The sequence below is a fragment of the Lathamus discolor genome, chromosome 6, assembly GCF_037157495.1.
Source record: "Lathamus discolor isolate bLatDis1 chromosome 6, bLatDis1.hap1, whole genome shotgun sequence".
NCBI lineage: Eukaryota > Metazoa > Chordata > Aves > Psittaciformes > Psittacidae > Lathamus > Lathamus discolor.
Window position 1 is genome coordinate 30,783,508 of NC_088889.1, and position 25,392 is coordinate 30,808,899.

General features: G+C 38.9%; 1 long non-coding RNA gene across 1 annotated transcript; it reads left to right on the forward strand.

Moving 5' to 3' along the window:
* Positions 1 to 8,975: 8,975 nt before the first annotated feature.
* LOC136017316 (uncharacterized) lies at positions 8,976 to 25,132 on the forward strand. Its single transcript, XR_010613896.1, has 4 exons — positions 8,976 to 9,135; positions 17,524 to 17,622; positions 22,953 to 22,997; positions 24,234 to 25,132. It is a non-coding gene; the product is annotated as an uncharacterized LOC136017316 (long non-coding RNA).
* Positions 25,133 to 25,392: the final 260 nt, after the last annotated feature.

Consider the following 25,392-nt stretch of genomic DNA (forward strand, 5'->3'; position numbering starts at 1 on the left):
CATTCTCATGAAAGCACATGGGCGACTGACTGCTATTAAACAGTCACAAAGTGAAAGCTGAGAAACTAACGGACTGTGTTTGTGTTGGAAACTGGCATAGAACTGCCTGGATGCACCAGTCAGAGCCAGAGATGACAAAGAGGAAAACCCCCAATGCTCTGGAGTTCTGGGACTTGTCACTTGACATCATACACGCATTTACATGCGCACACACACATGGAGACACACACACATACAGACTGGGAGGCAAATTGTCTTGGCAGCAGCACTGTAAGAGGTGGTCCTGGTTTTGAGGGAGCTTGTTACTGTGAGTAGACATAAAGCAGCCAAAAAAGAAGGTGGCACTTTCTTCAGATCCCACATGGCTAAACTCCACATTCTGCCCAGGGAGCCAGAATTCATATCATCTCCCTTCTTTCTCTGTAAATATCAACCTGGCAGTCATTCAGTTCCATACACATAGTCCCCATGAGCCTTTACAGAATATTTCCATAGAACAGACTCTCCAGTGCTTCGACAGCACATCTTTTTGTTGTATTTGCTGTACACATAGAAAGAAGGTGCAAAATAACATGAACTGCAAAGGAGGCACAGCTCAGTATCATGTTTCTAAGGTCAGGTATGAGGACACTATAGACTCAGTCAACTATCAGACAAAAATAAAGGCACATCTTGGTACCACCATCCCAGGCACTGGGGTATGGTATAATGGCATTGATTCTTCATATTCCATTCAATGTTGAGTGTTCATTCATGTCAGGGATAATATTCCAGGGTACTGAAGTTAATTGCTTAATTTCTGTTTATCCAAGCTGATTGCAGACCTACCAAATTACATCAACTTTAAAAACATTGAAACATTTCCTGATGTCTGTAATAAATTAGCTTGTTGTTGGAATTTACGGGAAGGAGGCAGTAAAGGCAAACCTGTAACACAGTAATTTCTGGAGGTTCATACTGAAAGCAGAAATGGGCACAGTGCATATTTTCAGAGCTTGAAACTTGTATTTTGTGCTTCAGAATAAAGATATTTGAATTGGCAGTATAGTGCTGTTGCAAGAACAGGAAATACCATCCTGAGAGTTTTGCACAGATGACACAGAGATATGCATTACTTCACTTGGTGCTGGGAAAGCCCCACTTGGAAGACGGTGTTGAGCTGTTGTCACCATATTTCAAGACAGATATAGAAAAATTGAGAGAATTCAGAGGAAATTATGAGATTAAGAACAAGAAAATCTGACCTCTAAGTAAGTAGCAAAGGTACTGAGTTGTTTAAGCTGGAAAAGAGAAAGCATGGAAATAAAATTATAATATACTAATAGGCAAAAGCCTGTTGAAAAGGAGGACAAACAATGACTGCTCTCAATGTCTGCTAGAGATAAACTGAATGCTCACATCACCACAAATGAAAAGGAAGTTTCAGAGCTGGAAAATATCTGCTTCAGTCTTTTAGACTATGCAGCAACATGTTAACATCCCTATAAAATAACGAAGCAAGTAGAATGTGCTCAAATACAACCCTTGTATCTTAAAAGTTTTGATTATTGCTATAATGAACAAAAAGGTGTTTTTTAATTCTTTAATTTAAATTCTTTAATTTTTCTTTTATTTAATTTTTTCTTTAGTTTGCTGGCCTGCAGAAGAGTCTTTTAAAAACAGTTCATATCAGCGTCCAAAAATTCTATATGAGAAACCTTTAGTGACATTAAAATAATACCTCTTTTCATCTGTCTTTTTAATCCTTTCATGAAAGTTTGGCAGTTCTCAGAATTAAAACTGACAAAAAGTTAATTTTGAAAAGGGAATGTGAAGTACTCACCTCACTGATGACAAGGAAATAACCTTAAGTAATTCACCCATTGGGTAGATCTGTATTTCTGGTATGGTAATGGTTTACATGGTAAATATAAGGTTAGTATTACCATAAAGCACAAGTCTTAGCAAACATGTCATCTCTACCTTTTGTTTAATCCATTAATTCCTTATTGTCTCTTCTATCCCATAAACATTGTTTTGTAAAAGCTTTCCATTACATCAGGTATAAGGAAAAAGCTAAAACAAAGGTTCATTGACTTCCTCATCCAGGGGCCCCATCACGCATTCCTTGGGTGCCTTTCACTGCAAGGGGTGTGTCCAGTACAAACAGGGTTCCTGGTTAGGCCACCAGCCAGAAATATGGGACTAGAAAGTACTACTCAAAAGGTCTAGCAAGTGCTGGGTTTTGATCTCATTTTGGAAGCTCCTTTAGTGATTTTCATTGTCCAAGCCCACTTTCATCAGTTTAGTTGTTAACAATGACATTTAATGGAACTGGGTGAAGATACCTGCAATAAAATCATGGAGTACAATCGGAGTGGAATTTGTTCCAGTTCTCTCTCCCAGAAACAAGCAGGATCATACTGAAATCACTGAAAATGCTTTTTAATTTGTTTCAAGTCTCATCCCATGGTACCATCCATGTCTTTTTGGCTTAGGAGCTGGAATGTGATATGTCTGTCTAAGGGAACAACAAGCATTTAGTCAAAGTGAAGAGCTATGCTAATAATGTGGAACAAAACACTGGCAGCAAGAAAATATATTCTGTTCTTAGCTTAAAGCTGAATTTGCCTTAACTTGGTGAACTGGTGGCTGCTTTGAACTTGAATGCGTTTTGACTTATTAACATGTAAAAGGTAATAATTAAAAAACCCCCACATTCTATATTAATGGGATACATGCATGAAGTAAAGTTTAAGAAGGTAGCTTTTGCTTGATCTTCTCTAATGTTACTGTAATGCACAGCTGGAAACTCAAGCAGCACCGCTGGAGACTTCTAAATTTAATTTCTTTACATTTCAGTCCCAGCCTATTCTCATTTATAGTATAGGCTGTATTTCCAGATGAAACTGATTAAGCACATTTGGAATTTCAAAGCCCTTCTGTATTCACTCATATTTGTTAAGAGTTTGACGCACAAGCAGCTCTTTGCAGATTCCCGAACAAATCCAGGTATAACAGGACCGGGCCTACTATGACTTATGTTGATTTTCTAATTATGGTATTTTATTACATTTAATTTACACACTGAAACCATTCTTTTTTTTTCCTGTTACAGAATGTAAATGTGACATTGTGTGAATGGCATATAATCTTGACTCCTTTTGTAATATGTGTGGTCTAATGCCAACTTTTTGTTTAAAAAGGGTGTGAAAGGATTTGACCTATGAGAAAATTATGCTAAACATTAACTCTGACATCATTTGAGCACCTGTCTCATGAATAACCCAGATGCTCTCAAAGATGCAGAGCAGAACATAATTTTTTAAAAATCAGTTTCAGCAAGAATTCTGCCATAAAATGCGTGCATCCTTTCTGTCTTTAGTTTCTAACTCAGTAAAAGTTTCATTCTTTTTTCATGAACAAAGAATTTTTGGCTGATACTGAATACCTAACTACTATAACCTGTATGCTCTGGATAAAGGCCACATATGACAACCATAATTTGCCTTAATAAGCTTCTAATTAATTTCGTAAGCTGCTTCATGTGGTTATCAATTTCCCATCTCCACTTGTTGTGCAGCGTTGCTAGGTGCTCTTACAACACCCTGTGATTCAGCTCTGCTCGGCAGAGTTTCCCTCTGGGCACAGAAACCTTTTTAAATGTGTAGGTTGTGTTAACAGCAATAAAAACATCAGAACAGACATCATGAATGGAGACTTTTACAGATTAAAAGGCATATGCAGTGATCTTGTTTATTTTCTAATTACTTAAAACTTCTGCCTTGGAATGAGTGTTTAAATAAAAGACAGTGGCCATCAGTGGTTTGAAATGAAGCACTGCAGGAAAAATGGTACAGAATTAAGCGACTTGAGTACTTACTGTCATGTTCTCTTCAGAAGCTGTTTTCTTTTGGAATAGAAAAAGCAAATTATTATTCTTCAGCTCCAGTGTTTTGTTTTTTTTTTTTTTTTTGTAAAAGGCTTAGGTCTTAAGGAAAGGTCCAAGTGTGAAAAGCTCTGTCTTTCCATCTAGTCGTTATTGCACAGATTTCCTCTAAGTGCTTCTTTGTGCATAGTAGAGTAAGATTTTTTTTTTAATTGCACCCAAGCCTGTACGTCTTTCATTTTAAAACATTACATCCCATTCGAACAAAACAAAATAAAGAAGTTTTTTAACAATGAAACTGATGGAACTGCAGGTATACTACAGTGAGTGGGGTAGAAAGGACTTACTACATCTCGCCAAATCACTGGAGACACAGCTGAAGTGGTCAAAAGACAGGCCAAAACCACACTGCAACTGAATGTTTTTTGCATTTCACAGTAAATGAAAACTCCTGTAGTAGAACTGCCCCATTTGAAAACCTCCAGTGACTCTGGACCAAATGGTGGTCAAAGTTACTTTTCAGCTGAGTAACTGCTGTATGGAGGTGTTTGTCCTACTCTGTCAATGAGACTGAGGAAGGTAGTCCTTACACTCCATTCAAATACTGCGTAAGAAAGACAGCACCTTTTCTATGGGCATAATGGCCCTTTGAGAACAATAGAGTTACTTCTGAAAAGTAACTTTTAATGCTTTGCTATTCCTAAGGAAAATGTATTTTGTATTATGAAATTACAGAATCATCACTAATTTTACGTATTTTCTTGATATTCACTGTATCAAATACACTGCAAAAGGACAGAATAAGAAAGAAGCAGAAGACATGAGACTAAGCCATGCTCAAGTAAATACGTGGTAGTAGAAAGCTCATGTGTGCTTCTCTTCCTGTGTGAGTTTACGCATTTGGTTTATGTATATCTGTATTTATACAGAGGTACTCATAGAAGGAACTGTAGAAGAAAGAACTGAAAGAAGAAAGAAAAAGAAGAAGAAGGACTGCAAGACAGTTGTGTGCAGAGCAAGGCCCAGGGAACTACAGAGAAGCCCAAAAGGTAGCAGGCAGCTGACACATGAGCAGTACAGCTGAGCTTGGCTAGACGCTTGTGCTGCTCTGGCAATACCAAGTATTTAATTATTCAGTATGCTCTGGCTGCTTTGAGATGCTCTGGAGTAAATCAAACCAAATCCAACCTTTTTTTCATAACTATCAAGTTAAAGCATGAGATGGCAGAGACCAAACCATTTTTCATACTCAAATGATATATTTTTGTGTCTTTAATGTGCTAGGTCTTCATTAACCTTAATTGCTAGTTTCCTAGGTTTATCATGTTTAGTTTAGGAGTAGTAACAACACTCTAAAGTCATCTGGAAAAAATTGTCTGGATTTTGCTTTACATTATGAAATCCATTTTCAAGTAGTTTTGTCAGGGAATATAATTCCCAGTATTGGCTGAAACAGTTTTGGCGGAAAATTAGATCTTTATTAAATGCACATTTTGAAACAAAAAGCTTGCTTTCTGGGGAAAACCTTGTTTTCTTTTAAATTAACTAATTAAATATTCAGAACTGATCTTTTAGCCAAAAGCTGAAAAGCTTCACTTTGGAAATACTCTCATCTCTTCCCATGGGAGCTGTAGCTCAAATGCCTCGATGTCCTTTATTAGGAGTTGCTCTCTCTAAGGAGACTGCAACTCCAAGGAAGCACTGCAGGCAGTTGACATGACAGGAAACTAACAGACACAGTCGGAAGCCAACCATGCACCCTCAGTTACAGCTTCAAGGACCCAGCAGGATGACATATTCTAAACTCAAGCTTTCGGAACTCTTGGGGAATAACTGGAAATGTGACTTCCTTTTGTGTTCCAAGATCCAACAGCTTTTCTGCAACACAAAATTTCCAAGAGCAGTGAAAAAAAATTACTATCAGCTTGTCTTCCTCCTTGCTTCTTAGAAGGTAGCATTATTCATGCATCTGAACATGCGAACTATACAAGGTTGATGCTGTGGGTGTTTGGCACCTGGTAGTACTGGTCCCACTATCTTCCAGAACTGTCATCTGACAGTTAACTCATGTTATACCCAGTGTCTGTAAATTTGTTTGCATATACCAATTAGAATTTATATAACTCTTAATAATATTGTAAAGTTCACCCACAAAATATCCATCACTATAGCTTCATAAACAGTCTTATCTTACATTAGGCTTCTACTCTTTCCCATTCAACATATGGTTTCACTTTGAAAGAGCAGACTTACAGTAAACTGTATCATCAGTAGGCTGATAAATGCTGTAATTCATAACAATACGTCTGTTTGAGGAAGATTTCCCATGCCTAGTGAATGTTTAATGGCTTTCTAAAATACTTTCTTTATATACTTTGATACCGAGTACTGCATATAGGAAAAGAAATTACGGTTCTTGCCCATCTCCCCAAGAATTTTAGCTTTTATTTTACACATACATGGTGGTGTTTAGGTAGTTAACAAAGATTGTAACTTCAAGATCCTTTGTACTTCTGAGGCAAACGGGATCTTGATTCTACTCAATGCCCCTGGGTTTGCTGCTTTTATGTTAGAAGATCTCAGTAGCGTAATTTACATTTCACAGTGCAAGTATGGTGGGATTACCAGGTCCCACACTGTGTGTTAGAAGATTTCTGAAAGCCTACTGGCCCAGATGAAGACTTGGTACTGCCTGTAGGAAACATTTTGCTTGGAGGTCAGCTGAGGTGCAGAGATGACAGAAGTTCTTAAGCTTTTTGCAATCGTGAGAACAGCATTTCTTTTTACTCCCTCCCTCCAGTATATTTTATAGTAGTTCACAGATTATGTGCCAAATTCTACAGAATAAAAATTTGGAGATAGCTGAATAACTAAGCAGAAGTTTGGTACAGACTGATGACTGTTTATTTAAAGTGCTTCTCTGTTTTTCACTTTGCAGTGCACAATGAAAAACCAGTCTCAAAGGACTGGGAATTTAATGGGACCATGTAAGATCACATGAATGAACAGGTTTCTGTGATCTCAGTAAATTCAAGTAACTTTGGGGTTTTTTCTTACTCTAGGATCTTTTGTTTGTTTGATTTGGCCTTTGATGACTCCTTTGGCCATTGACAGATGGATTCTGGTTCCTCATTCCATGTACACCCAAAATTCTCTCTTGAAGTTTAGCCAGAGGATCAGTCTTGCAACAGTAATTTCTTGCAGCAATAGTGTCTTCAGTTAACCAATACTTAAGCTTTCTCACAGTTCTTCTTTCCTGTTTAGTTGCAAACCTGTTTAACCTGTAACCCGTGAAAAACTCTTGATTGTAGAAGTGAGGGACTTACAGTTTTACGCAGGTAGTCATCCTATCAGGACAGCTTAAGAGAAAACTTGAGTGAGTAAAGTAGCCCCATTGAGACTCATGCCCACATTTATATGCTGTAAACACATTCTACACATCTTGTAAATGCCAGGCTAAACGCATGTTGCCTTTCAGGACTAAAATCATAGTCATGTAAGACTGTACCATGAGAAATGGAAGACAAACATTCTGGTCAGTGAATTGTAGCAGATGGTTCTAATTAAGGCAGAAGTCTTCTCCAACCAAGGTATAAGGCACAGAGCCATTAAAGAATTCCTAAACATTCCCACAATGGGCAAATAGGAAGTGAGGTCATATTTGCATTCCTTGAATTTTCAGTTTTCAAGAGTTTCTATCAAAAACATTTGCTCAAAAATTGTATCACATTTCCTGAAACTTTTGCTAATCCATATGGGTGAGTTTGTGCCTTTTTTTTTTTTTTTTTTGTAGGTTTGGATTTCAACATCAGTTGTTCCCATGGTTATGTGCAACACCGTTCTCTAAACAAGTCTGGTTTAGAGAACTTGTTTCAAGTGTGTTTTGACAAAATGGCTTTAGTTAACAGATGTAGGTTTGGATTGTTTTGGTTTTGTCCTCTATTTGTGAATACTTCAGCAAATGTGCTGAGACTGTAGCCTATTATGCACACTACATCACCAACAATCATATTTGCATTTTATTTTGCATTACCCAACTGTTTATTTCTGTTGTCTACAAGCACACTGAGTTGTCACCATCTCTTCTGTGTTTGCAATGATCACACCAAAGAGGCCTTGACTCAATTCTGAAGCTATTCAAAGTTAACATGGAAAAAAAACCCTGCATTTTTTTATTGGAACTCCCAATCAGGACATATACATTCTGCCTGTAATTTCATTAAGCATCCATCTTAAATACTGAAGTGGAAATAATTAAAACTCTTCCTGTCCTTAAGATGTCTTTCTTTGTTGTTGTTAAGAGTGGATAATGACGTACCAGCTCTTCAGTGGCCAAACTAAACAAATGGAAAATCATTTTGGTTTGGGTAGAACTGAAAACATTTTAGTCACCCCAAAAGGGTTTCTTTTGGTTTCTTGTTATGCATCACCTGGAAAATAAAATTCCAAATGAAAATGTCATTTTAAAACCATTTTGTCCTGAGTTTTCAGCAACGACACACATTAATCTTGATTTTCAGGTCTTCAGAAAACTTCGAATTAAGTGGCATCTGACTTTAATAATTGTGACGTTCTGAAAAAATGGTTTTTCAAACATCTGTTTGCTACAAGCACGGTTTCCTACTCTGCTGTGAATACGGGTCAGTAAGTTCTACGCTTCTTTTAAGGCACGTTGGATTCTGAGAGGAAAAGCCATCTGATTTTTCTCCTTGTGCCAACAGGAACTCCCTGCAGCTCTATTTACCGCCTTCTACTTTTAAATTCAGCTCTGGTTCTTCTGCCGGCCGCGCCGCATCCCCTAGTGCAGGCAGGCTTGCTGCCCGGGACGGCTCCGCCAGCGCCCACCGCCGCTCCCCACACCCTCGACCGCGGTGGCCTCTCGGCACAGGCCGAGCAGGTGGGGCCACGCTATGCACGAAAACCCGTGCCAGCTGCTGGCTCTGCCCATTAACTGAGCGGGCTGCGCTCACCTGCACACTTTTGCGCCTTTAGAAGTAATTAACGGCCGTCAGTAATTAACGACCCTTGCTCCGCTCCCGCTCCACGGGTCCCTATAAACCGTCCGCCCCCAGACGGCAGACAAGATGGCGCCTGTCCCATACCGGCGGTTGCGGAGTGCGCTCTTCCCTCTTTTTCTCTTCAAAAAAATCATAGTCTTGATCTCTCCTGCCACACAGTGGCTACCGCGGAGAACTACCCGAAAACCGCACAGCAGACCTCTGCTACATTGGGAGACCGGAGAGGAGAGCTACCGCACACGCGTTTTGGTGAGCTGGAAGTGAAGCTAACTGCCCCCTTCCTTAGCTGCTGCTCCATCCGTGTGCTCGCACATCCGAGCTCCCACATGAACGCGCCCCAGACTTCTCCGAGGCTTTGCTTTACTGTGAGGGTGGTGCGGCACTGGCACAGGCTGCCCAAGGAAGCTGTGAAAGCTCCATCCCTGGCAGCGTTCAAGACCAGGTTGGACGGGGCTTGGAGCAGTCTGGTCTAGTGGAAGGTGTCCCTGCCCACGGCAGGAGGTTGGAACTGGATGAGCTTTAAAGTCCCTTACAACCCCAACCAGGCTACAGGTTCTAAGATCCTCGGCTGTTGCTTCCTTGTTTCTGTTTTTGTTTGGTTTGTTTTTTTGGTTTGTTTTGGGGATTTTTTCCCCGGGGGGGGGGGAGGGGGGAGGGGGGTTGTTGTTGGGTTTCTTTTGTTGTTTGGGTTTTTTCGGGGGGAAACGGAGTGGAAATATACAGTAATGATTTGATTTATTCTAACAAACACCATTGTTACATTGTACTAAAAGGTATGGCTGTGCAGATGTCCTGGTGCTGATGCCGTTCTGAGGTGGCAGGGCTGGGTATTGTCACCAAAACATGCAGTGCATCAGGACTGTTGAGCCCACCTCCACACTCACAAGAGTTGCGAACCTCCCTGGGATCTGAGCTGATAATCTTGCACTGGTGCTGAGCAGCACTGGGCTGTGTGGGCATGCCAAGTTCCTTGTTAGCTCCAGCCTATTTAAATGGAGAGCTATGCTGAATTGTTCTGAACTACATTGAAGTTCTTAATGACTTCTTTGCCTCAGTCTTCACTGGCAAAGGCTCTGACCCCACCACCCAAGTCTTGGAAGGCAGATGCAGGGACTGTGAGAATGAAGACCTTGGGCCCACTGCAGGAGAGGATCTGGTCTGGGACCGTCTTAAGAACCTGAATGTGCACAAGTCCATGGGACCTGATGAAATCCATCCGTGGGTCCTGAAGGAGCTGGAGAATGAAGTTGCTAAGCCACTGGCCATCATATTTGACAAATCATGGCAGTCAGGTAAAGTTCCCAATGACTGGAAAAAGGGAAATATAACCCCCATTTTCAAGAAGGGGAAAATGGATGACCCAAGGAACTACAGGCCAGTCAGTCTCACCTCTGTGCCTGGCAAAATCTTGGAGCACATTCTCCTGGAAGGCATGCTAAGGCACATGAAAAACCACAAGGTGCTTGGTGACAGCCAGCATGGCTTCACTGAGGGGAAATCCTGCCTGACCATTTTGGTGGCCTTCTATGATGGGGCTACGGAACTGATGGACAGGGGTAGAGCAGTTGACGTCATCTACCTGGACTTGTGCAAAGTGTTCGGCACTGTCCCACACGACATCCTTGTCTCTAAATTGGAGAGACATCAATTTGGTAGGTGGGCCACTCAGTGGATAAAGAACTGGCTGGATGGCCGCATGCAAAGAGTTGTGGTCGATGGCTCAATGTCCATCTGGAGACCAGTAACTAGTGGTGTCCTTCAGGGATCAGTGTTGGGACCGGTCTTGTTCAACATCTTTGTTGGTGACATGGACAGTGGGATTGAGTGCACCTCAGCAAGTTTGCCGATGACACCAGGCTGTGTGGTTCAGTTGATACGCTGGAGGGAAGGGATGCCATCCAGAGGGACCTTGAGATGCTTGTGAGGTGGGTTGATGCTAGCCTTATGAAGTGTAACCATGACAAGTGCAAGATCCTAGAGCTGGGTGGGAGCAATCCCAGGCACAGCTACAGGTTGTGCATAGAAGAGATTCAGAGCAGCCCTGCGGAGAAGGACTTGGGGTATGCTCGATGGGAAAATGAACATGAGCCGGCTTCAGTGTGCGCTCGCAGCCCAGAAAGCCAACCGTATCCTGGGCCGCATCAAAAGGAGCGTGACCTGGTTTGGTAATTTCAGCACATGTTGCCATCTTCAGTCACGTGAAGGAACCTGCTGCTTTCTTTATTGCCGAGGGTAGGAACAGGCTGCTTGCAGGAGGCCTCTTTTGATTTATGGTTCATAAAACTGGATTTATGGTGTTCACAGAGTGTTTGGTAAAGAGCACACTGAAACAAGGAGCCATCTGTTGCGTTTGTCTGATAAGCTGGAAACACAAGTTTAACCACAGTTTGGGGACACCTCAGAATGAACAGAGATTGGGAAAGGTTTGTCTTTACCACCCCAGCTTACCTTCCTAAAAGAGATACATACACAGGGAGACTGCGTTAAGCTAGGTCAGTTTTACTCCATTGCCCAAGAAGGTAGTGTAACTAGAGTCTTGCTTTCTGCCCCACTGCAGATACTACTTGGCAGAATGAATTCACAGTCTTCCTTCAATAGGAACTCCTTCAATTTCAGATTAAAAAATGTACTGTTAGGGTACTTTTAACTTACATTGTTAAGAAAAGTTCAGTTTAAAAGTATGGCTTGGTTATGCCATTTAATTTGCTGAAAAAAAAAGAGTTTCCATGTTACTTGAAAAAGGAAAATGATGGTTTAGCACTTTGAACAATTTACACACGTGCGTGCACAACATCTGCTTTCTGAGTTGGCTCCATCTTTCTAGGATTCAGGTTGACAAGAGAGACACTTTCAATCATTTTTATCCTTGCAATAAACAAGTAGAACCTATGAAACCTTCTCTTCAGGTATTACTCCCTGAGCAGTATTATATTACTGAAGAGTCTGATTCATTGTCCATTGAAACCAATGACAAGTTTTCCTTTGACTTACCCAGGGGTCACAGATGAGGGCAGGGCAGGGAGTAGTCCTTTCTTCTGCAGAAGCTTCAGCCAGACACACACAAAAAGGCAACACATCTCCAGAGAACTTAAAATCTAGGATAAAAGATAACAGTAGTCTGCCATTTCCTGCTCTTCATAGTGAACAATTTGAGGGTTCATAAATTTCAAGCACTTCAGTGCAAAAAAAAAAAAAATAAAGTTTTAATATAACTGTGCAAATGTAGTTCTCTGAAAGGGGCACTCTGAAAGTTTTCTCTCCCCATCTAACAATTGACATTTCAGTGTTACTTGAAAGACACATATTAGCACTAGAATGAACTTTGGAAAAAAATTAGTTTTAAATGGATGCATTCAGCCAAGCACTTTCTGTGTTGCCTCTGCTCATTCTTGAGCTAAGTGGTTTTGAATAGAAATATATCTCTTTAACCTTTGTTTTCTCATTTGGCTCAGTCTACAGTGATCCTGTGTTCTATGTTTGCAAAATGGGATTTGCTGCTATAGATTTACTGCAGGGTCAAGTATGATGGAAGAAGTATGTTGAGAGAAAGCCAAAGCCTTCTTAAAACACAGATGTCTTAAATACTACAGATGTCCTCCATGGTTAGCAAATAGAGTGGGGGATTGGATAGCTGATGAGATTGATGATGAATGATCAACTTTTCACTGTTAGACCACCTGTCCTAAACAAGCACAGAACGATGAGAATTACCTATGTGTTTTTATGTGATTATATGAAATATACTTGCTGGCCATTACTGATTTCACAGTGAGCAAATCTGCACTTAAATACCTACAGCAACATAAGAACTCATTGCCTTATCACAGATGCTGACTAGTATAAAGCCTTTTTAACTTCAGTGGCAGATCCTTCAGATTAAGATCGGGGAGAAGCATATATTGTCCTTAGCCTGCACCTCTTCTACTGCTGAAGAGTTCAGGCCTTGGGAATGTAGAGAGCACCCAGTACCAGTAGTAGCAAGAAATTTAGAAAATAAAAAGTCAGCCGAAACTAATTTATGGAAGCGTATAGAGATTAGACTTGGGGCCAGCACTGACCTTTAGATATTCTGTGATGCAAAGGGATTGTGCTATTCACAATAAGTATATTTATGATTGACTTTCTAGTGGGAACTGAACTTAGCAGAATATTATTGCATCTAGTGATTTATTTTCTTGGAATTAAGATTCTCTTTAATATAAAAGCTTCTTTTATTTCTGGTTGGTTTTGGTTTTTGGTTTGGTTTTTTTTTTTTCTTTTAAAATATACTTTATCTTCAAATATTACTTTCTGTTGTTTCAAATGGTAAGTTTTCCTTACGAAGTATAACTTTCCACTGCTTATTTTAATTGTCGTGTTTCACTGGCTTATCATTGCTTTTGCACCACAGTGTTTGGCAGCCATTGCTCTCCTGCAGTCATAATATACTGGTATCATAATGACAACATGGTTTCATTTTTAAGAGGCTGACCCAACAGCTTCTGTAACACATGAAGATCTTTGTACAGATTACAATGTGCTCTGGGACAGTGTTGAGTATCAGAAATTGAAATTCTGAGATCAAAAGTCTTTTCCTGGCTACATCAGAGATGTTTCTAATTGAGTTAGGGACAATAGTTTTCACCACTATATCGTATTTTCACCCTCTCTTGTGTGACTGTGCCTGTCTGCATCTCAGTAACGTTGGAACTCAGCTCGCTGGCATCTGTAAAATACTTTAGCATCTTTGCAAGTGTTTCTTGCAACTAATTCTATGAGCCTAGCAGTGTAATATATAGACACTAAGTTGTTCTAATGTGTATGTTCTGACAAGTTAGATTGTAAGACTTACTGCTGCTGTCACTTTCATAGCTATTGATTTAAGGGGCTGTTCTAATGTTTTATAAATACCCATATTTGTATGTATGTACGTACATGTATACATTAATACGTGCAGGGCATGTGTATGAAATTTAGACATGCTAATACCATCACCTGTGAATAAGGCTTTACTGCTGTTATGTATTTGGCTAGCCGATAGAACTGCCTACAGTCACTTCTGCAGTATATAGTCACATACTATATACGTACTATATAATGTATATAGTATACTATATACTGTATATAGTATGTGATACTATACTATCACAAACAGCTGTGCTGTTTATGGTACAGTATCTCGCATCCATGCTTGCCACTCTGTTCTGTAAGAGAGGGGAGAAAATGCTAAGCATTCAGAGCTGACTGATGCCATGATCTTTACTCATCATCTGTAGAAGGATAAATATGGATGCTTGTAAAAGAAATGGCATCTTTAAAAACTAGGGGTATTAGCTATTCTCTTTAGACTTTGTTCTTTGCCACATCTGGTCTGAAGTATAAGAAATCTGTCATAAGCCTATCGGAAGAAATAATGTAGCTCATGCAAATTAACAATATGATGAGATGATTGCAAGCAGATGTGTGAGGTCTGCTTCAGATGCTGCTAACCCCTTCATTGAGCTGGTTGCAAGCACTATAAGTGTTTGCAGGGTGAGGTGAGATGTGTTAATGCCCTTCGAGGAGAGACTGATGTCAGGCAGCCCTGGTTGTCAGCCTTTTTAAACTGCTAAGGGGAGAATGCAAATTGCTGCTGCTGGTCTTCACAGGGTCAAAAATGAAATGCGTGAACTTCAGCTGCATAGTTATTGAAGCCATCTAGGCAAGACTGCTGTCCAAGGGATGAAAGGCGACAGAGCTGACAGCCCTCAGGGTTGACAGACCTCCTGGGGAGGTCTGTGGCTGTCTTTCCCTGAAGGGGCGGGGGTGGTTGCAGGGGATGGTTGGAACCCCCAAGAGTCACCTCAGATAGGCTGCTGTGTCCTTGCCAAGGAGCTGTAGTGGATCATTGCCAGCACAGTAGAGCGTGGAGGAGGTGGCAGAGAGGTCTGATCTGGTGTTGTGGGGAGAAAGAAACACTTTTCTCCTGCTGCCGGTGTTGCAGCTGTGCTGGAAAGAAGGGTAGTATCTTAAATTCAGGGAATAACAGGAATAAAGATGAAGTGAGGAATGAGAAATGTAAACAGAGAGGAAGTACAGATGTGTCAGGGTGGACTGGCTAAAAGAGACAGAGCATCTCAGACTTTACATTTGTACTATGTCTTCTTACCTAGATCCTGAAGTGCTTTTTAAACAAAAGCTTCCTGTTGTTTCCTTAAATGGATGTGATCATGGAGAATAAATAACTTGTCCGAAGCCACACAAAGCAGAGAAACCAAACTGAATCCCTATTTTCATGTGCTGTTGGTTACCACTTCCTAATCTCTCCCTATTTCACCATATATAGCAACATGAGGCAGTGTCTGATAGGCAACATGGGTAGTGTAGGAACTGACTTGCTCACAGTCAACAAGTCTAAGGCAAGCAGAATTCGGAAGTCCTCAATTCCAACAGAATGGTGTTGTGAATATCCTCATTTCTTGTAGAGCTGATAGAAAGAAGAAGTCTCAGTACATGCTGGGGGCTCACTGGCTGGAAAGCAGCTTTGCAGAAAAGGACCTGGGGGGTTCTGATGGACACCAAGTTGAGCAGGAGCCGGCTGTGTGCCCTTGATGTAAAGAAGGGCTAATGCCATCCTGGGCTGCATTAGGCAAAGCATTGTCAGCAGGTGGAAGAAGGTGATCCTTCCCCACTCTTCAGAGTTGGTGAGGCCATACCTGGAGTACTGTGTCCCGACCCAGGCTCCACAGTACAAGAGAGATATGGCCATACTGGAGATTGTTCAAGGGTGGGCCATAAGGTGATTAAGAGACTACAGTGTTCCTCTAATGAGGAAAGGTGGAGAGACCTGGGACCATTCAGAAGACAATGTTTGTGGGGATCTCATTAATGTGTACAAATACCTGAAAGGAGGGTGCAAAGAGGATGGAGCCTTTTTGGTGTGTGTTGGCTGCTTTTGTTTGTGTGAGCTTTTTTGGTTTGTGGGGGGTTTTTTGTTTGTTTTCTTGGGGGGGGGGGGGGGGGTGTTGCTTTTTTTGTTGTAGGTTTTGGGGGGTTTTATGTTTGGTTGGTTTTATGTGGGTTTTTTTTTTGTGTGTGTGTGTGTTGTTGGGTTTATTTTCTTTTTTTTTTTTTTTAAAAAAAAGCTTTTGAGTTCTGAAGTTTGAACTTTGGCATGTTCACTATTTAATCCAGGTGTTTAAGAGCTCATATCCAAAGGAAGTTGACTACCAGCTGAAGAAACTTTTGACATGCAGTCAGGGCTTAATGGGACAGATAGAAAAGCATAAATGACTCCAAGGGTTCTGTGCGCTAGTGGTGTCCTGGTGTATCCCTACTGACTTCAGCTGAGGTAAACTCAAGGAATATTCTCTGAAGAATTTTGTACTCAGCAGCTTTTACCCTCAGTCTTAGTCCTATAACGGTGCAGTGAGTCATGGACAATTATACATTTAATTGGGGAAAGGGAAGTTTTTAACTGTAGCCTGATCAAGAAAGTTTTAAAGTCTCTTCTAAAAATTTGGTTTCATTTCTGAAACAAACTGGAGACAATGCAAATACTTGGGACGTCATTATTCACAGAGTAAACATTATGTATATGTATATATGTGTGTTTATATATAATACTGGTAAGAATTTTAAAATCATACTTTGTATAAATGTTTTTCTTTGGATACATTTGACTGTTTTTTCCTGTAGCTATAACGCTGTCCCATAATTAATTAACTTTGCTGCCTGTGTTCAATTCTCTTGATTTTGTTGCGACTCAAATATTTGCAGATTTTTCTTTTTTTTTTTTTTATCCATTTACAATGATGTTGTATACCCATGATATTCTGCAGGTGGTTGGTCTTCCGAAACTTCCCTTACAAATAAATTTTACAGTGCTTTTCTTTCAATTTTCTTTATTTTCCAAAGACACTGCTGGTAGGAGTGCAGTTAATGAATGAGGAACAAACTTGTTCATTGCTTACTATAGCAGAAGTTGCTGGAGTTCAGTCTTTATAAACTATTTTATAGTAACAGCTCTTCTGACTTGAGAGTTTGTGTCCAGAATCATGCTGGCTTATTTAGTTTCAAACTCCTGTGTTTTGTCCAGTAACACCCTGTTTCTTTCAGTATTGCTGCTGCTCATACTTGTGTCTTATATAATAGGAAAACCAGAGATTTTATTTATTCTTGCAGATTGCTTTAACTTTCCTAGACTGAATCCTTGATATATTTTTTTTTAATAAAATTCTAAGACCCTTAGCTGATTTTTCAGTGTTTGCTTATGCCTGAAAACTCTCTTGATTTAATATCTGCACACTTACATGCTACCATTTCCTTACAATATTGCAGATTTTTGAAGAAATCCACCTGGTACTAATCACTGTGGTATTGCATGAGATGCTGTCATGGTGTAAGCTGTTGACAACTTACTCTAGAGAAGCGGTTTTCTTAGTGTCTCCATTGCAGTGATAATGTTGGTATGCTGACATTGGGCTTAGGAGGAGTTTCTAAAATCTTTGCTCTTGTGCAAGTGTACAATTGATTTGAGGTTCTTGTTAGTAGTCTTCTCCCTGGTGTAGTGCTTGTGACAGGCATAATTTTGGATAAAACTCAGTGTTTGTGTATCAAAACAACAGGCTTTCCAAGCATTGTAGTTTGTAATTTTATTAATTTTTACTCTTTTCCTAGCTTTCACTTGATGTGGCCAAGACACTTCTGGTGTCTTGGGATAAGACACTTCCATGTTGAGGATAAGAGAACAGTATCTTTCACTTGTGAAATATCCAGGTATATTGACTTCTTGTATTCCTCATATTCGGCTAATTTTTCATATGAATTGTTTAGCTATACTTTTTTTTTTTTTATATCTATATACTGATGTCCTTGCTCAGTAATTACTTGCTACTAAAAAAGTGATCTGATGGCACAGGGAAGGATGTCCCTTCTATGAGTATCATTCTTCTATGGTATTTTATAGGATTTAAACATTTCATTAATACCAGCTTTGTGTGCAAGCAGACATATCAAAACCAGAGGCTAAAGACAGTGTACTATCCCAGACCTCTTCCTATTGAAATCTAGTCCCAGCCACAGCAGGCATAAGGTTTCAGATCTGACAGCTCTTAAGGTTAACTTTGCAATCGTTGTAGTGTTCTTTAAATACAGATGTATGTAAAACATAATTTAAGAAACAAAAAAGCTCTTAAGTTTTACACAGGTCTTTTTTGTCATGGTATGTGTGCTAATACTGCAACACAAACATGTTTAATGAATTTGAGCTCTCTGTGTTAAAAGCATGGTCTTATAATTCAATGATGTTTCTTTTCTTGATATGTTTGTTAATAAATGTATTCTCCCTTTCATGCTAGCGAAAAAAGCTATTTAATGTATTTTCTACATCCTCCTATCTATTATTTTTGTTGTCTTATTCCCCAAATCCATATCTCAAGGTTGGTTCATATTCATACAGCTTATTCATGCTTTATCCAGCAGTTTAGCAGCTGGACATTTCTCTCCCAGAAAACCTGTTCTTTAGTGGGAACTTGTGAAAAAATATGCCCTGAAGACCTTGATGCTGTAATATCATATTGTTAAAATGTGTAATACCACACTGTTAAAATCTCCTTCTGCTAATGATGTGGTAGTCATGGATCTCATCTGTAGTGTTACGGTTCATGGTAAGCATAGATCTTTGAATTTTCATGGATACTCAATGAATCTAACCAGTGAAAAGCAATGAATATGTGAAAGAACTAGGATGTTCTGAATTAGCTTCCGTAGTCTGCTGTGTCCTTTTTGCAATATTAGTTTAGCCAATGAAACTCCCTGGTATAATGCTTTAATTAAAGTTCAGACATAGATAATTAAGTAGAAGTATATTTGTACTTTTATGTGTTTTATAGCTCATTTATATATTTCCATTTTTCCTAGTGAGTGTTATTCCTTTGTTTAAAACAATGCAAGTTTTAGTCATGTTGGCCATGTCTGTCTTCACCCACTATTTTTCCAGGCGTTGGTGAGTTCAGCTGTGCCTTATGGACTGGGGGAGCCTAAGAGGCATCATTTGCCTACAAGATTTAGAAAATAAATGGCTAAAGAGAGAGGGCCCATTCACGTGCCAATGAGGGGGAAGTAACAACCTGTCCTTTAATAGACATCATGCAGAACATCCATACCATAATTCTGCCATCTCATTAAACTAATTGTGTCCTGTAACAGTGTGTTATTTAGAGGCATGTCTGTCTTTTATGTGTCTTATTGGCATCAACAACTTCAATATTTAGCAAGCAGTTTTATATACTGGTTTCCTATGATCTGCTGATATACAGACTGCAATGTCAGCAAAAGTGACTGCTCCCATCTAATGGGGGAAATGTAAAAACAACAGAAAAACAGAAGTACTGTACACAAATAACTGTAGACATGTAAAAACATATTTTCCCAGATTCAGAAAGTTCAAGGACCTAAACAGAGTAGTGAGTAAAAGAATCTGTAGGTAAATTACCAATTTATTTAAGAATATTTTTAACATGCTATTTAACAGTGTATTTAACAGATGCAGGTGATTTATCTGAACTACCATATGTTCTGTTGAAATTTACCTCATTTTTTCAGAATGGTTTTGCAGTTGCTTAATTATTAATTGCATTGAAAAATTTCTCTCTAAATGGCTGGGCTAGAAATTGAGGCAAAAACAGTTGTTAGGATTTCTTGTTGAATTTTTTTACAAGACCTGAGAACACTTCAGCTTTTCGTTACAAATCTCCACAAATTCACATGGAGAAAAATAGCATCTCAAGAGATGAAAGGCAGAATTAGCATGAGTGGCAAGCTCACATGATCATTAAATTCAAGAAACAGCTAGCTAAGAGTCTTTCTGCGTACACCTTCAAACTTTGTTTATCTGTGTGTGCATGTGTACATATCTCTTCTTTGTCCCTCCTTCTTCCATTCCAATATTTAAGTTCTTTTTAAACTGTTTGCTTTAAAGTTCTATTCCCACCATTTCTGAAAAGTACGTGTGCTGAATAAAAATCTTTCAAGACAAGCCCCAGAACAAGAGGCTCACAGCCTCTTAAACTGAATATTGGCATTAGAAGTTACCAGAATTTCCAGATATCATTCTACTGTTTTCTTTTCATGCTAATGGTGTTTTTACCTGAATAGGGAAGTGCTGTATCTGTTCTGTGAAAGAAAATATATTTCCTGAATGTGCCTAATATTAGAGGAGAGTTTGGGTTTGGTTTTTGTTAAATAAATCTTTCATGGCTTTTTAAAGGTGTCTGCGTAGGTGTTGGCTTACACTGGATTTGCGTATGAGGAAACCAAATGTTTCAATGTGACAAAATACCTGTGTGCCAGACTGAATGGTGGTAAATTTTGATTTCACAATGATTTAGCCAGGCAGATCTGGTGGGGACATTATACCAAGCTAATAGGATGGGGGGAGGGGGTAATACAAATTTATTCATTTTAGAACACATAGATGTTCTCAATATGAAACACAAGCAATGCTATTTTAAATAAAGTATAACCTGAGAACTGTTCCAATTTTAAGATGAGACCTTGAAGAAAAAAAAAAGGGGGGCTGTGGGGGGTGTGGGAGGAGTTTGTACCAGTCAAACCAGTCAAAGGGTATCAGTTTGTACCCTTCTGCTAGAGGTTCAGCAAAATAGCAGAAGTTGTAGGAAAAAGTATCATGCATTGTTCAAAACAGTATCTATAATTTGCTATATAAAGTTAGGAATATGAGCTCCCAGGTGCTTTTCCTGAAGTTATTTTATAAAGTTAGGAATATGAGCTCCCAGGTGCTTTTCCTGAAGTTATTTTGTAAGTTTCCTTTAAGAATCAAGACTAGAGATCAGCACTTAAATGATTGTACCCAATGCAAATAAATGTATATTTTTATTGTTTTAGTCTGTTTGGTCAATGGTTGCTTGATTTTATGAACATTATTTGCATGATGGCATCTGGATTACTCTATGAATATTGTGTTCTCTCTACGTATACCTGTAATTACAGAGATTTTGATGATTTGTGGGTGTGGAGAGACTTTACATTTGTTACTCGGCAGAGTCTTGTTCTGATTAGGGAGTGTCAATTCAAAGGAAATTTGCTTCTGATTCAGCTGCTAGGATGTTATTTAAAAACAGTGTTGGTGTGCATATAAAAAGAACTTCTCTGACATTGGATAGGGGAACCAATTTAGTTTGGATGTTTAAAACCTGTAGTAAGCTCTATTTTTAGTCATGGATCTTACCATTTTTGTGTCAGTCATTTGTAAAGCACTCTAGAGCAGCTGGTTACAGGGATAGTATGATCTTAAACTAGCCTAGCTGACTGCACGGAGATGTCCCTCCATGCCAGCAGCACATGATACCTGAATACTTTATTATCTATCCAAGGAGCATGCTTAGCTGTACAGTCTCAAGCATAGGTTTCTCTGCAGGTTGGCTTTTTGCATGAGGCTCCCCTCTAGTTTTGAGGGGAACTCCTGGGTGTTTATGTAAATACTCTAGGATAGACTTTAGAATGGCAAGTGATGCATGAAAGGATCAAAGCAACCACAGAATGTTATTTTTTTTTCCCTCCCCAAGGCTGTGATGATTTATGTATATCATCTTAACAAATCACTATTGAACAGTCCTCACAACAATGGGTTTATTTGTCAGTGAATGCCTATGCCATGCTACTGGAAAAATCTTAGGTATCAGGAAGTAGCTTTTTAACCCAGTTTTTTAAAACTTCAGCTAAATAAGAAGTAAACAAGTGTAACCATTTTCAGAGAGGTATTCTGGAAGTATGACACTTTCCATTTTCAGTCTTCTGCTTTCAGTTTGTGAAAGGTTATTTTTTCAGTTTCTCAGTAAAAGATAAAAGAAGGCAGTGAATAAAGACAATAAACCTAATGTTCATTTTACAAAAAAGTACATAATGTTGTCTAAGGAATAAATTTTATACATGAATTTACCATACCTCTGAAGTATTTTGAAAGAAGTAAGACACTACCAGTACTCATTTATTATTTTGTACCTCTTGCAGAAGGAAAAACTAATTTTTGAACATGAAATTAAGTATCTGTTTATTAATTTAAGCTGCCAAATCAGCCGAGTTTTCAATGGATTTTGTTGATCTGAGGGAGCTGAAATCCAGTTAGCAAGGTTGATTTGTTCTTATTCATTTTGAAGATATATTTTTTCTCCTTGGTACATAATCAGGACCTTTAATCAGAATTTTAGGATATGTACTTTATTATAAGCAATGCAAAGTATTGGGCACTGCTATAAATGTATTCCTGTATCTAATGTGATTTTCAAGTAATATTCTTCCTTGCATTTGTTTCCCGTTAATTGTAGGTCTGTTTCCTTTGAATTTTTCAGCATTTTCTTTCAACTTAGCCATCTCACATAGTCATTTCGTTGACGGAACATTTTAGAACTGACAATTCCATGTACAGAACGGACGATTACATTTGTAACTTGGGAAATACTACATTGCAAATCCTCATAGTGGGTATTAATGAGTACTGGTGATACTCATTGAGGCAGAAGTTGGAACCAGAGGTAATAACACCACCTCAAGAAGGGCTTGTGGTCCTCAGAGCCATTTTACTTCAGCTGAATTATTTGGGATAATAAAATATACACTTTCCATAAAAATAGCCTGTTTGTGCTCCTAAGCTATTACAAGCACGGTGACAGAGCTGCAGCAACAAAATTAACACAGAGTTCCCTGTTAAACAGGTACTGCTCTCCACTGTGCTGTCATGCCTTTTTCAGAAGAAGCTAGTTCTGCCTTCCATGCTGCCTGTGCCACTGAAGGCAGCAGAGTACATGGGACAGTCCAGGAAAACATACATGCAGCAAAATGCATTACCTTTCTGAGTCAACATTGTCAGGGATTACAGTTTCTTCAGTGACTTTTTAACTGTTGAAATTTAGGTGTTTTCTGAACAAATGAAAGGCTGAAGTTTGTTAGGTCCTCATAGGACAGCAAAAAGGTCATCCTTCATGCAAAGATGGTCTTCCTGCCAAATGTCAAGTCTTCCTGGAAAACATGGTGCCACAAGAGCTTTTCCATAAGTCACTAAATTTTATTTATTTATTTTTACTTTACAGAACTAGGACTAAACGATGTAATTTTTACTGGCCGTTTCCTTAGAGGTATGTGAACATTTAGCTGTTATTTTCTAAGTTCTGGAAACATCAGCCTGAGATAGAAGACTTGCAGATCTACAATACAACACCTCACTAAAGGATAACATTCCATTACTGTAGCTTATTACAGTATTACTTTTTGACCTGATAATAAAAGAAAAACAACAACAAAAATGGTAGAAAAAAGAGCAAGAAAAAGTGTAGAAGCAGCAGCAAATCTCTTTTACTATCATTACAATTTGTGCTATCTTTACTGTGTGCTATTTTTATCCTTCTGAATTCCTTCCTTTCCGAGGTGTCTAAAGCAAGGCTCTGTGGCTTTGAAATTGTAAGAAACCTGGAAATATAATTTGTTTTCAGTCTTTGTATTTGCAAATCTCTTTACATGAGTGAATGTTTCTTTGAAAGTATTTGAAGTGCTTAACATCTTAATGCAGAGATATTTTAGTGTAAGCCAAGATATTAGGAATATACAACTTCAGATTTTTACTCTGGAATTTAGCTGCATCTACTTGAATTTGGCTGGGATGTTACCAGTGGATATTCTTGTGAGAATGCAAAGGGATGTTTTTAAACAGAATGAACAAAGCTTTGATATTTTTATAACCAGAATACTTAGATCTCCAGCAGGTAACATTGCTGTTGCTGCTGTTTATGTTCAGACATTTCACTTTGCTAACTAGGAGAACAATCCGTGTGCCCTTGGAAATCTGACCAGATTTCACCTTTCTTGGCTTGAGATCAGTCAAGTTTAAGTGATCTAGATATATCCAAATACGAAGAATCATTCATTTTGCCTGCCTATTGCTGAACATAAACTTGTGTTATTTATAGATTTATCCTTATGTCAGAGGAGGTACAATGACTTTACTGATTTATTTCTCTTTATTTCTCATGGAATGATTATTTCAGTGCAAATGTATGGTATAACCACCAGTGCTTAGCTAACAGAGAAATCTGTGAACGTGAAATATCAGATTTTAAATCTAAGAGGGAAAGTAAAAATAATAAAAATCACAATAAAGTCCACTCAGAAGGGATTTTTCAGTTTATCTATCTCAAAATCGTGAAGGAATTCATATCCCACTAAACTTGCACAGAATTTGGAGACCAAGCTCTCTAGTTCGTGTAAACATCTCTAGTCTTAATTGCCAAGCATCTGTTTAATTTTAGAGCTGTTTGATATCTTAAATTTTATCCTGCTTCTAATATTCTTCCACATCTCTTTTTATCTGGCGAAAGGCGCAGAAACCTATGATTTTGACATGCCAGTACGGACAATGGAAAAGCTGGACTGCAAGAATCCTGCGCTTTCCGGCTGCTCCATACAGCACACGTACCTGTTAGCATGCCGGTTGCCAAGAGCACCACCTCGTGCACAGAACGCAAAAAGCACGCACTGTGACGATCAACACCGGTAAGGGGCAGCGGAGGAGCTTGGCATTACTCACGTGAGGGTTCTGTCTCGGCTAGTTCCTGTAATACTAATATGAAACGGAGTTACTCGGCTCATGATGAAAAAATGATATTGCATCTCGCATGCAAGTCAGTAAATATAGCCAAGTATTTTAAAAGAGCCATTTGTGTCACACATCATTTACACGTATTTTGCGCAGAAAGGTAAGACATTAACATACAAGTGCTTATTTTCTGACAAAATTAGCCTTTGTGAATACAGCACTATTCCTTGTCTCATTGAAGAGATAACTAGGAAAGAACTCAAATCATGACCAGTTCAGAAAAAGGCCTGGGGAATTTTTCAAAGTACGTATCTCAGTTTCCGTTTCCTTCACCATGCCCAAATACTACACTAAATGGATGCTAAGGTCATGCAGCAGATTATGCTGGAAACTCTGCTAAGGCAGAGGGAAATTAAGGACAAAGACATCTTCCAATAGTGTAATAGCATTTCTGATTGCTTATGAGCAGAATACAGAAATGGATATTTTTATGGTCCAGGTATGTTATACAGACAGGGACCATTATATAAAGTTTATAAATTATGTTAAGTTCTTACTTGTCATTCTAACATATTTGAACAAAGAAGGTTGCATGATGTTGTTGAGAAGTTTAGGCAAGAAACTTCAGTCCAGGAGATCTTGGTGGTATTCTCAGCTTCTTCATTGTACAGGCAAATTGCTTTGTTTCTCTGTGAACCAATTTTCCTATTTCTAAGTTGGGGCAATTTGCAAGAACTTAGAAGAATCTGTTCACATTGTGAAATTCAGTCTGAAAAGACTGAGGAAAGGTTTGCAGGGTGCAAATGCTTTTCTGGTTTATGCTGTACTATTGCCTGATAGAGAATTTCTTCATCTTTCAATTTGAGAATCTCTGGCAGTGATGCCTTAAAAATTGTAAAATAGGAATGATGTGTTTTTCTCTTATTACTGTGCTATTTCGT